General features: G+C 46.0%; 1 non-coding gene across 1 annotated transcript; it reads left to right on the top strand.

The window, feature by feature from the left end:
* The first annotated feature begins 6,972 nt into the window (after positions 1–6,972).
* Positions 6,973–7,095, top strand: LOC142666867 (small nucleolar RNA SNORA49). The gene has a single exon (XR_012851757.1). It is a non-coding gene; the product is annotated as a small nucleolar RNA SNORA49 (small nucleolar RNA).
* Positions 7,096–8,779: the final 1,684 nt, after the last annotated feature.

Raw genomic sequence — 8,779 nt, 5'->3', positions numbered from 1 at the left:
TCCCCTCTTCTGTCTCGGCTGATGTTTCTTTAACAGCCTGTTCACACAATGCATTAACCTGCTCAGGCTGTGTGACATACTCAAGGGTTAAAGACACGTTAGGCACAATTTTTGACATTTCACTAGTGTCATCACATAAAAGCAGTGCATCAAATACATGTGCGTCATTTTTAGCAGGCATTTCCTGAATCACATTATTACTTGACATCATTACAACTGGGGCATTTTCCCTTTCTGGCAGTGGAGCAGCACACCCTGCAGAGGACTTTTCCCTGTAATGCTTATCGGAGATATTGCCTTTCTCCCACAACTGCCAAAAATGAGGGAAGTTCCTTCCCAGCACAAACTCCTCATCAAGTTCCTGACATTTTATAAGTCTGTGCTGCACAGTCCCAACATCAGTTTCAAAGTCAATCAGAACGGTCTCACCCATCTCAGGATCCTTCCTCACGAACAGCAAAATGTCCGGATGCACCCTCGAGACCTCTTGGCGAAGATCCAGATGGACCAGTAGCGGAATCCCACCAACCAACACTTCACGTGTCTTCTCTTGCGCTCTCTCTGGCCTCCTGACCAGAGAACAATCAGGTGCACATCCATCCGCTCGATGGCATCTCCAACAGCGCTCCTTCTGCTGAACAACAGCCACATGCTGTCGGGGTTGGTTGCTCCTAGCAACCACATCTGTGCGATTCAGCACACTTGGCTTTTTAACAGCTGCCCAACATTGCTTGGGAACACCTTTTCCATCCAGACAATAGTCCGCTTGCAAAGATTCCCACCATTAGTCCGGGTGGTTGCCCTTAGCAACGGTCCTCACAGCCTGTATCACAGGTATGCATGCTCGTTGCTCTTTTGTGCAAACTGTCTGCAACACGTCAGGAGTACCCGGCATCAATGCAGCGGACGTTGAAAAGAATCCACTTGGCTTGGAAGGCTGTGCATCCTTGGACAGTACTTGTGCCCTTAAAGACTCTCCATTTGCTTCCAACTGTGCCAGGACCCTTTGGTTATCCTCCCTCTGTTTGGCATTTGTTTCCTGCAGCTCTGCATTCAACTGCACCATTTGTTTGAGGAGTTCCTCCATAAGACCCATTGCAATGGAAAAACAGTCTCTTTAATTGGGCTTCTGGCCCTTTAAATTTCACTGCATACTTCTTGTGTCATTTTATTGCCCTGTTGCCGCCTTCACCCAAGACATACACTTCCAAGCACTCTCGGGGAGAAAAATTATGTTGTTGCCCCTAGCAACGATTTTCCACTTGGAGCAGCAAAAGTCCTTTTAAATAGGTGTATGTCTCTTTAAGACCGTGCCCGCATCGGCCACCATATGTGAGGGTTTAGCATCAGGAGAGGTTGGTACAGCGGTTTCTTTGTAGCCAGAGACACCGTGCATTAAAAGTCATAACAGGGCTTTGCCTGTGTTTTTATTCTTGTCAAAGAAACAGCCTTTTGTACAACAAGGCAAAATACAAAATAAATCCTGCTCGTCTGAGCACTAACTAAACAAGGTATTATCTAACTATACCAAGTGCCTTCCTACCAGACACTGGACACAAAGTAACACAGGTCTTTACTCACATAGCATACAGGCTACTCCAGCCTTAGTAGTCTCCAGTCTGAGTCAGGGGTGAGACTCCCACACACTGTGTCTGCACCTTTTTATACACAGGCTACAGGTGCAGCTAATTGAGAAGCAGCCTTGTCCTACAAACAGAGATGGACTAGGGATTGGGGAACCCGCCCTGCTCTTCTCCAATCCAACTCCAGGCCCTTTTTTCCGGCTTTTCCTTAAGCCGAGATTGGAAAACTAGAGCTTTCTATTGCAAGAACTACTCATTCCCTGGAGCCTAGGATACATATGACAGGATTCTAGGGGAAATATACCTTCCCTCAATGACTTTACCTGTCACTGTCTCACAATTACTAAATATCCAAGAAGAATGCAGACAAGGTAAAAGACGGATACTATTTCCACATATGTATTCCGCGTGGATACCCATACATTAATAAACTGATATATATATATATATATATATATATATATATATATATATATATATATATATATATATATATATATATATATATATATAAGTAACTAATTAAAATTACATACATACAGAGAAAAATATAAGTATTACATCAGGAGAATAAAAGTCTACATAAGAGAATATTCATTATATACTGCGATTTTTATAATGAATCCATTAATACAAATGCAATGACAGATAATAAAATATCGACAACGTGTGGACACGCTCCAAATGGTCCCATCATGTTCCGAGGTGTAGAGAAAGAAGAAGAGTCTCTCCACATAAATCCAGCCTCTCACGTCCCACGTATGGTGACCATAAGTAAATCAGACATACTCTGATATGGAGGAGTAGAATAAAAAACTAAACAGAACAAAAACATATATTAGTAGATATACAGATTAAAAAGGTTAAAAAACAAATAAAGATAGAGAGTTTAAAGGAATGAGGCAAAACTTAATGTCTCGTTCAAACCAACAGGGGCCATTGTACCAAGGGTAATAATCCACTTACATTCCCTCTGAGCCAACAATTTCTTAACATCCCCACCTCTAATGCCACAAAAAAACTCTATCAATGCCTTGAAAGATTTTGGGTCACAGGCATGGTGTATTTTAAAGTGTCTGGGGATTGTTTTAAGGAGTGTAAGGTCCTCGACACCCTTAGCAGCGACTATGTCACGCACATGTTCTCTTACCCTAATCCTTAATTGTCTTGAGGTCAAACCAACATATACCTTCTGGCAGTCACAGGTTGCGTAATATATAACGTGCGTTGTGCTGCAAGAGATATAGTGTCGGATCTCAAAAACCCTATTCTCTGTCATTGACACGAAGGTTGTTGTGCGGACCATATTCGTACATGATAGGCAATCACCACAAGGGTAACAACCCTGTCTGGGACTGCTTGATGAAAATAAGTTTTGTTGCCTCGGTACATAATGGCTCTTCACTAGCATGTCTTTAAGATTCATGCTCCTTCGAGCTGTCATTGGGGTTTTTTTGGATAGGTTTCCCACAAAAGCAGGTTCAAGGTGCAAAATTGGCCAATGGTTATCCAAAATAGATTTCATCGTATACCATTGGTTATTATACGTAGTGATGTATCGAATATTATTTTGATCACTTGTCTTTTTGTTTATTCCCAATGGATGTAAAATTGAATCCCGACTCGTGAGTTGTGCCCGTCTATATCCTTTCTTAATACTTCTGTGACTGTACCCCCTGTCCAAGAATCTTTCTCGCAAATCCCTAGATTGTTTCTCAAAGTTCACATTCGATGAACAGATGCGCCTCATTCTCAAAAACTGCCCAGTAGGGACGGCGCCAATTGTCAACTGGCTGTGGGCAGAAGTTGCATGGAGTAGGGAATTAACAGATGTCTTCTTCCTGAATACATCAGTCTGAAGACATCCTATATCATCCACCTCAATTGCAATGTCCAAAAAATCAACCCTGTGTGTAAAGGATCTGACAGGCACAACTTCTGTGGATACGCCCATAGGTAATCAGTCTGCACCTGAGTCTATGTCTCTGAGACTGACTCCATCTTCCACCACTCAGGATGGCAGGCTTAGGAGTGGGAGAGCCTATCGCAGCCTGGCCAGACAGAGCTAGCTCCCGCCCTCTGTCTATTTATACCTGCCTTTCCTGTTCCTCCTTTGCTTGTGATTCTTCTCGTGTGGTTTCCTGGCCCAGCTACAGCTTCTACTATTTGATCCTGCTCCATACTGACCCTGGCTTACTGACTACTCTCCTGCTCTGCGTTTGGTACCTCGTACACTCCTGGTTTGACTTGGCTCGTTTACCTCTCTTGTTGCTCACGGTGTTGCCGTGGGCAACTGCCCCATTTCCCTTAGCTTTGTGTACCCTTGTCTGTTTGTCTCGTGCACTTACTGAGCGTAGGGACCGCCGCCCAGTTGTACCCCGTCGCCTAGGGCGGGTCGTTGCAAGTAGGCAGGGACAGAGTGGCGGGTAGATTAGGGCTCACTTGTCCGTTTCCCTACCCCCCGGTCATTACATAATAACAAGCCCATACCTAGTCTACCCTGGTCCCTGACACCACTATGGACCCCCGTGAGACCCTGGCTCAGCAAATGCAGGGTCTCTCCCTACAGGTCCAGGCCCTGGCTCAGAGGGTCAACCAGCCTGATGCTACCTTGGTAGTTCCCCTCACCGCACCTCTTGAACCCCACCTCAAGTTGCCCGACCGGTTCTCAGGGGACCGGAGGGCTTTTCTCTCCTTTCGGGAGAGTTGTAGGCTTTACTTTCGTTTAAAGCCTCATTCCTCAGGTTCTGAGAGCCAGCAGGTGGGTATAATTATGTCCCGGCTCCAGGAAGGGCCCCAAGAGTGGGCCTTCTCCTTGGCTCCTGACGCCCCTGAACTTTCCTCCGTTGATGGTTTCTTTTCTGCTCTCTGACTTATTTATGACGAGACTGACAGGACTGCCTTTGCCGAGAGTCAGCTGGTGACCTTACGTCAGGGTAAGAGACCTGTTGAGGAGTATTGCTCTGACTTTAGGAAGTGGTGCGTAGCTTCTCGGTGGAATGACCCTGCCTTAAGGTGCCAGTTTAGGTTGGGTCTGTCGAATGCCCTGAAAGACCTGCTAGTTAGCTATCCCTCTTCTGACTCCCTAGACCAGGCTATGGCTTTAGCGGTACGACTTGACCGACGTCTCAGGGAACGACAACATGAACGTTTATGTGTTTTCTCCTCCGACTCCCCCATGATGCCTCCTGAAGTTCCGTTGCTTCGTTCCTCCAGGAAAGACTCAGAGATACCCATGCAACTCGGGGCCTCCGTGTCCCCCCAACAACGTAGAGAATTCCGCAGGAAGAATGGTCTCTGCTTCTACTGTGGGGATGACAAGCATCAAGTGAACAACTGTCCTAAGCGTAAGAATGCAGCCAGAGAACTTCCGCGTCTAAGTGATCATCGGGGAGGTCACTTGGGCGCACAGGTATTTCCAGTAAATAGGAAACGTGCTAAGATCTTGCTTCCCTTTCAGGTCTCTTTTGGTGGTAGGTCTGCTACCGGCAGTGCCTTCGTGGATTCAGGGTCCTCTACTAATATTATGTCTGTGGAATTTGCTATGTCTCTTGCTATGCCTCTGATTGATTTGCCTAAACTTGTCCCGGTAGTGGGTATCGACTCCACTCCTCTTGCTAATGGTTATTTTACACAGCATACCCCTGTTTTTGAACTCCTTGTTGGCTCCATGCATTTGGAGCAATGCTCTGTACTGTTGATGCAGGGATTATCGTACGATTTGGTTCTAGGCCTTCCCTGGTTGCAGTTGCATAATCCCACGTTTGACTGGAATACTGGGGAGCTAACCAAATGGGGTAATGAATGTTGTACGTCATGTTTTTCTGTTAATTCTATTTCTCCCCCTGAGGAGGCGAATACGCTACCCGAGTTTGTTCAGGACTTCGCTGATGTTTTCTCTAGGGAGGCGTCCGAAGTGTTACCTACTCATAGAGAATACGATTGCGCTATCGAATTGGTACCAGGAGCTAAGCTTCCTAAGGGTAAGGCTTAGGAGTGGGAGAGCCTATCGCAGCCTGGCCAGACTCAGCTAGCTCCCGCCCTCGTAGGACCTCCTTCTTTTTCGTGTGGTTTCCTGGCCCAGCTACAGCTCCTTCTATTTTGTTCCTGCTCCATACAGACCCTGGCTTACTGACTACTCTTCTGCTCTTCGTTTGGTACCTCGCACACTCCTGGCTTGACTCGGCTCGTTCACCACTCTGGTTGCTCACGGTGTTGCCGTGGGCAACTGCCCCTTTCCCTTGCTTGTATTCCCTTGTATGTTTGTCGTGTTTGTCGTGCACTTACTGAGTGCAGGGACCGCCGCCCAGTTGTACCCCGTCGCCTAGGGCGGGTCGTGGCAAGTAGGCAGGGACAGAGTGGCGGGTAGATTAGGGCTCACTTGTCCGTTTCCCTACCCCCCGGTCATTACACAAACGGAGTGTCTTTGAGATGAGCAAACCCGGACTTAACCGGGTTCGGCCGAACTCGTTTTGGTCGAACCCGGCAAAAAAAATTCCGGTACGCGACGTCAGGAGATAGTCACTGTCCAGGGTGCTGAAAGAGTTAAACTGATTCAGCACCCTGGACAGTGACTTCCGATAGCAATATAAATGAACGTGTTAAAAAAAAAAAGTTCTGACTTACCGATAACTCCCGGCTCCTTCCGCCAGTCTGACCTCCCGGGATGACAATTCAGTCCAAGTGACAGCTGCAGCCAATCACAGGCAAAGCACAGGCTGCAGCGGTCACATGGACTGCGGCGTCATCCAGGGAGGTGGGGCCAGATGTCGAGAGGTGCGTCACCAAGGGCGCGTCACCAAGGGCGCGTCACCAAGGCAACGGCCGGGAAGTTCTCGGTAAGTACGAACCTCTTTCTTTTTTTAACAGGTTGCTAGATATAGTGATCGGAATTCACTGTCGAGGGTGCTGAAAGAGTTACTGCCGAGCAGTTAACTCTTTCAGCACCCTGGACAGTGACTGACGTTGGCTAGAATCATCTCTATGATGGCGGCTGCGCGAAAATCACGCAGCCGCGCATCATACACGGATGACACACGGAGCTGGCAAGTGATTTTTGCGCGCGCAAAACGCTGTCCGCAAAAACGCCTAAGGCTGGGTTCACACGACCTATTTTCAGGCGTACACCTCGATTTACCCCTGAAAAGACGGCTCCAATACGTCGGTAAACATCTGCCCATTCATTTGAATGGGTTTGCCGACGTACTGTGCCGACGACCTGTAATTTTACGTGTCACTGTCAAAAGACGGCGCGTAAAATAACAGCCTCACCAAAGAAGTGCAGGACACTTCTTGGGACGTAATTTGAGCCGTTTTTCATTGAATTCAATGAAGAACAGCTCCAAATTACGGCTGTAATTGACGCCTCGCAAAACGCGAGTACGAGCAATTACGTCTGAAATGACGGAGCTGTTTTCTCCTGAAAACAGCTCCGTCATTTCAGACGTAATAGCAGTAAGCGTGTGCCCATACCCTAAGGGTATGTTCACACACAATGTTTTCAGCTGAAAAATCGGAAGCAGAACGCCTACAAGCATCTGCCCATTGGTTTCAATGGGAAATACGACGTTCTGTTCCGACAGGCCGTTTTTTACATGGTAGTTTTCCAAAAACAGCACGTAAAACACGCCCGACCAAAATGAAGTGCACATCACTTCTTGGGACGTTTTTGGAGCCGTTTTTCATTGACTTTATAGAAAAACAGCTCCAAAAACGGCCGTTAAAAAACGCGATTTTGATTAAAAAATGGATGAAAATCAGGAGCGGTTTTCCCTTTGTTTAGTGAGCGTGTGAACATACACTTAGCCTTTTGGTGTGGCCTATAACTTCTTCCAGCTGCAGAATCACACCCAAATGGCTGCCGGACACTGCTTAGCAATTTGAAGACACCTTTACCTGGCTTGTGAGAGGGGGGGTGAGGTTCCCTCCCACATTTACAGCAGCTGTGAGTCAGGTTGCTTTGCCTTATTCACTTTGCTGTAATTCTGGGAAGTGCTCCCCCTGGTGGCCAACATTGGAAAACATGTCAAATTATTATTTAATTTTTTAATACTTTCCACCATACGGAAAAAAAAAAAAAAATACAGCAAAAAACGTAAAAAATATCATAGAAATAAGTAACGACACTTAAAAAAAAAGGTTTAATTTGCGACACATTCCCTTTAAGAAACCCAGCGATGCAGCTGTAAGTTACAGGTGGGCCACAGACATTGGCCATAAAGACAAGTTGCGGGTAAGGGTGGGCCCAATCTGAACTTTTGCAGCAGGGCCCATGATCCTTTAGCTACGCTCCTGCTAGGTAGGTTTATTCCACACCATACAGACGAAGATCTTGATGAATAAAGAAGTTTTATTGCCGCAAACGGTGAGTGTCTCGATTCTTCTACCTTCTAGTATTACAATTCAGCATGGTGTACTTGTCGATGAGCACCCGGTGTGCAAAACAATAAAACCGACCCTATATTATATGGAAAGGATCTCCATGCAGATGTAACATTGTGTCTGAATTTGGCCAGTGCCAACCCTCTTCCTCCTCCTCTCTTTTGAAATATAATAAAAAGGTTCTTATTTTCGCTTACAAAATAAATTTATACAGTGCCTATTTGAGGATTTTTTTTTCCCCACTCTTCTCAGAAGAACTCTTTTAGTTTATTTTAAAGTGCCATTAATTCCAGGAAGATGTACATATGAAATACAGAAGGGTTTAAATACATAACATGAGACGATAAAAAGCACAATAAACATGAGCTTAATGAGAGACAGACTGGTACACAAGAAGAGAGGACCCTACCCGCAATGGACTTACAATCTACGAGGGAAGGGGGAAGGAGACATTAGGGAAGGTTAGAAGTTGCTTATATAGTTGTGTAGTGGAGACAGGGTTGTTACAGGTTGTCACCTATGCTGCAGAGGCGATCAGAGAAGGAGGTCCTACGAGGACCAGAGATTACATCGGGAGATTAAGGCAGGGATGTGTGAAAGGGACAGGTTTTGCTTTGTATATCATTGCCAGTATTTCTAATTGTATTTACAAGATCATGTGTAGCCAGTGAAGGGACTGGCAGAGAGAAAAGGCATTAAAGGAATGAGGGGAGAGGCGATTTAACAGTTTCAATAGTCTAGGAGGGATATGATAAGGATAAGCACACGTGTAACCATTTTTGTTAACTCAAGAGCAGACTGGAGAAGGGCTGAAA

Source organism: Rhinoderma darwinii, chromosome 13, assembly GCF_050947455.1.
Source record: "Rhinoderma darwinii isolate aRhiDar2 chromosome 13, aRhiDar2.hap1, whole genome shotgun sequence".
Taxonomy (NCBI): Eukaryota; Metazoa; Chordata; class Amphibia; order Anura; family Rhinodermatidae; genus Rhinoderma; species Rhinoderma darwinii.
Note: the sequence above shows the minus strand (reverse complement) of the source record. Positions and strands in the feature narration are given on the sequence as shown.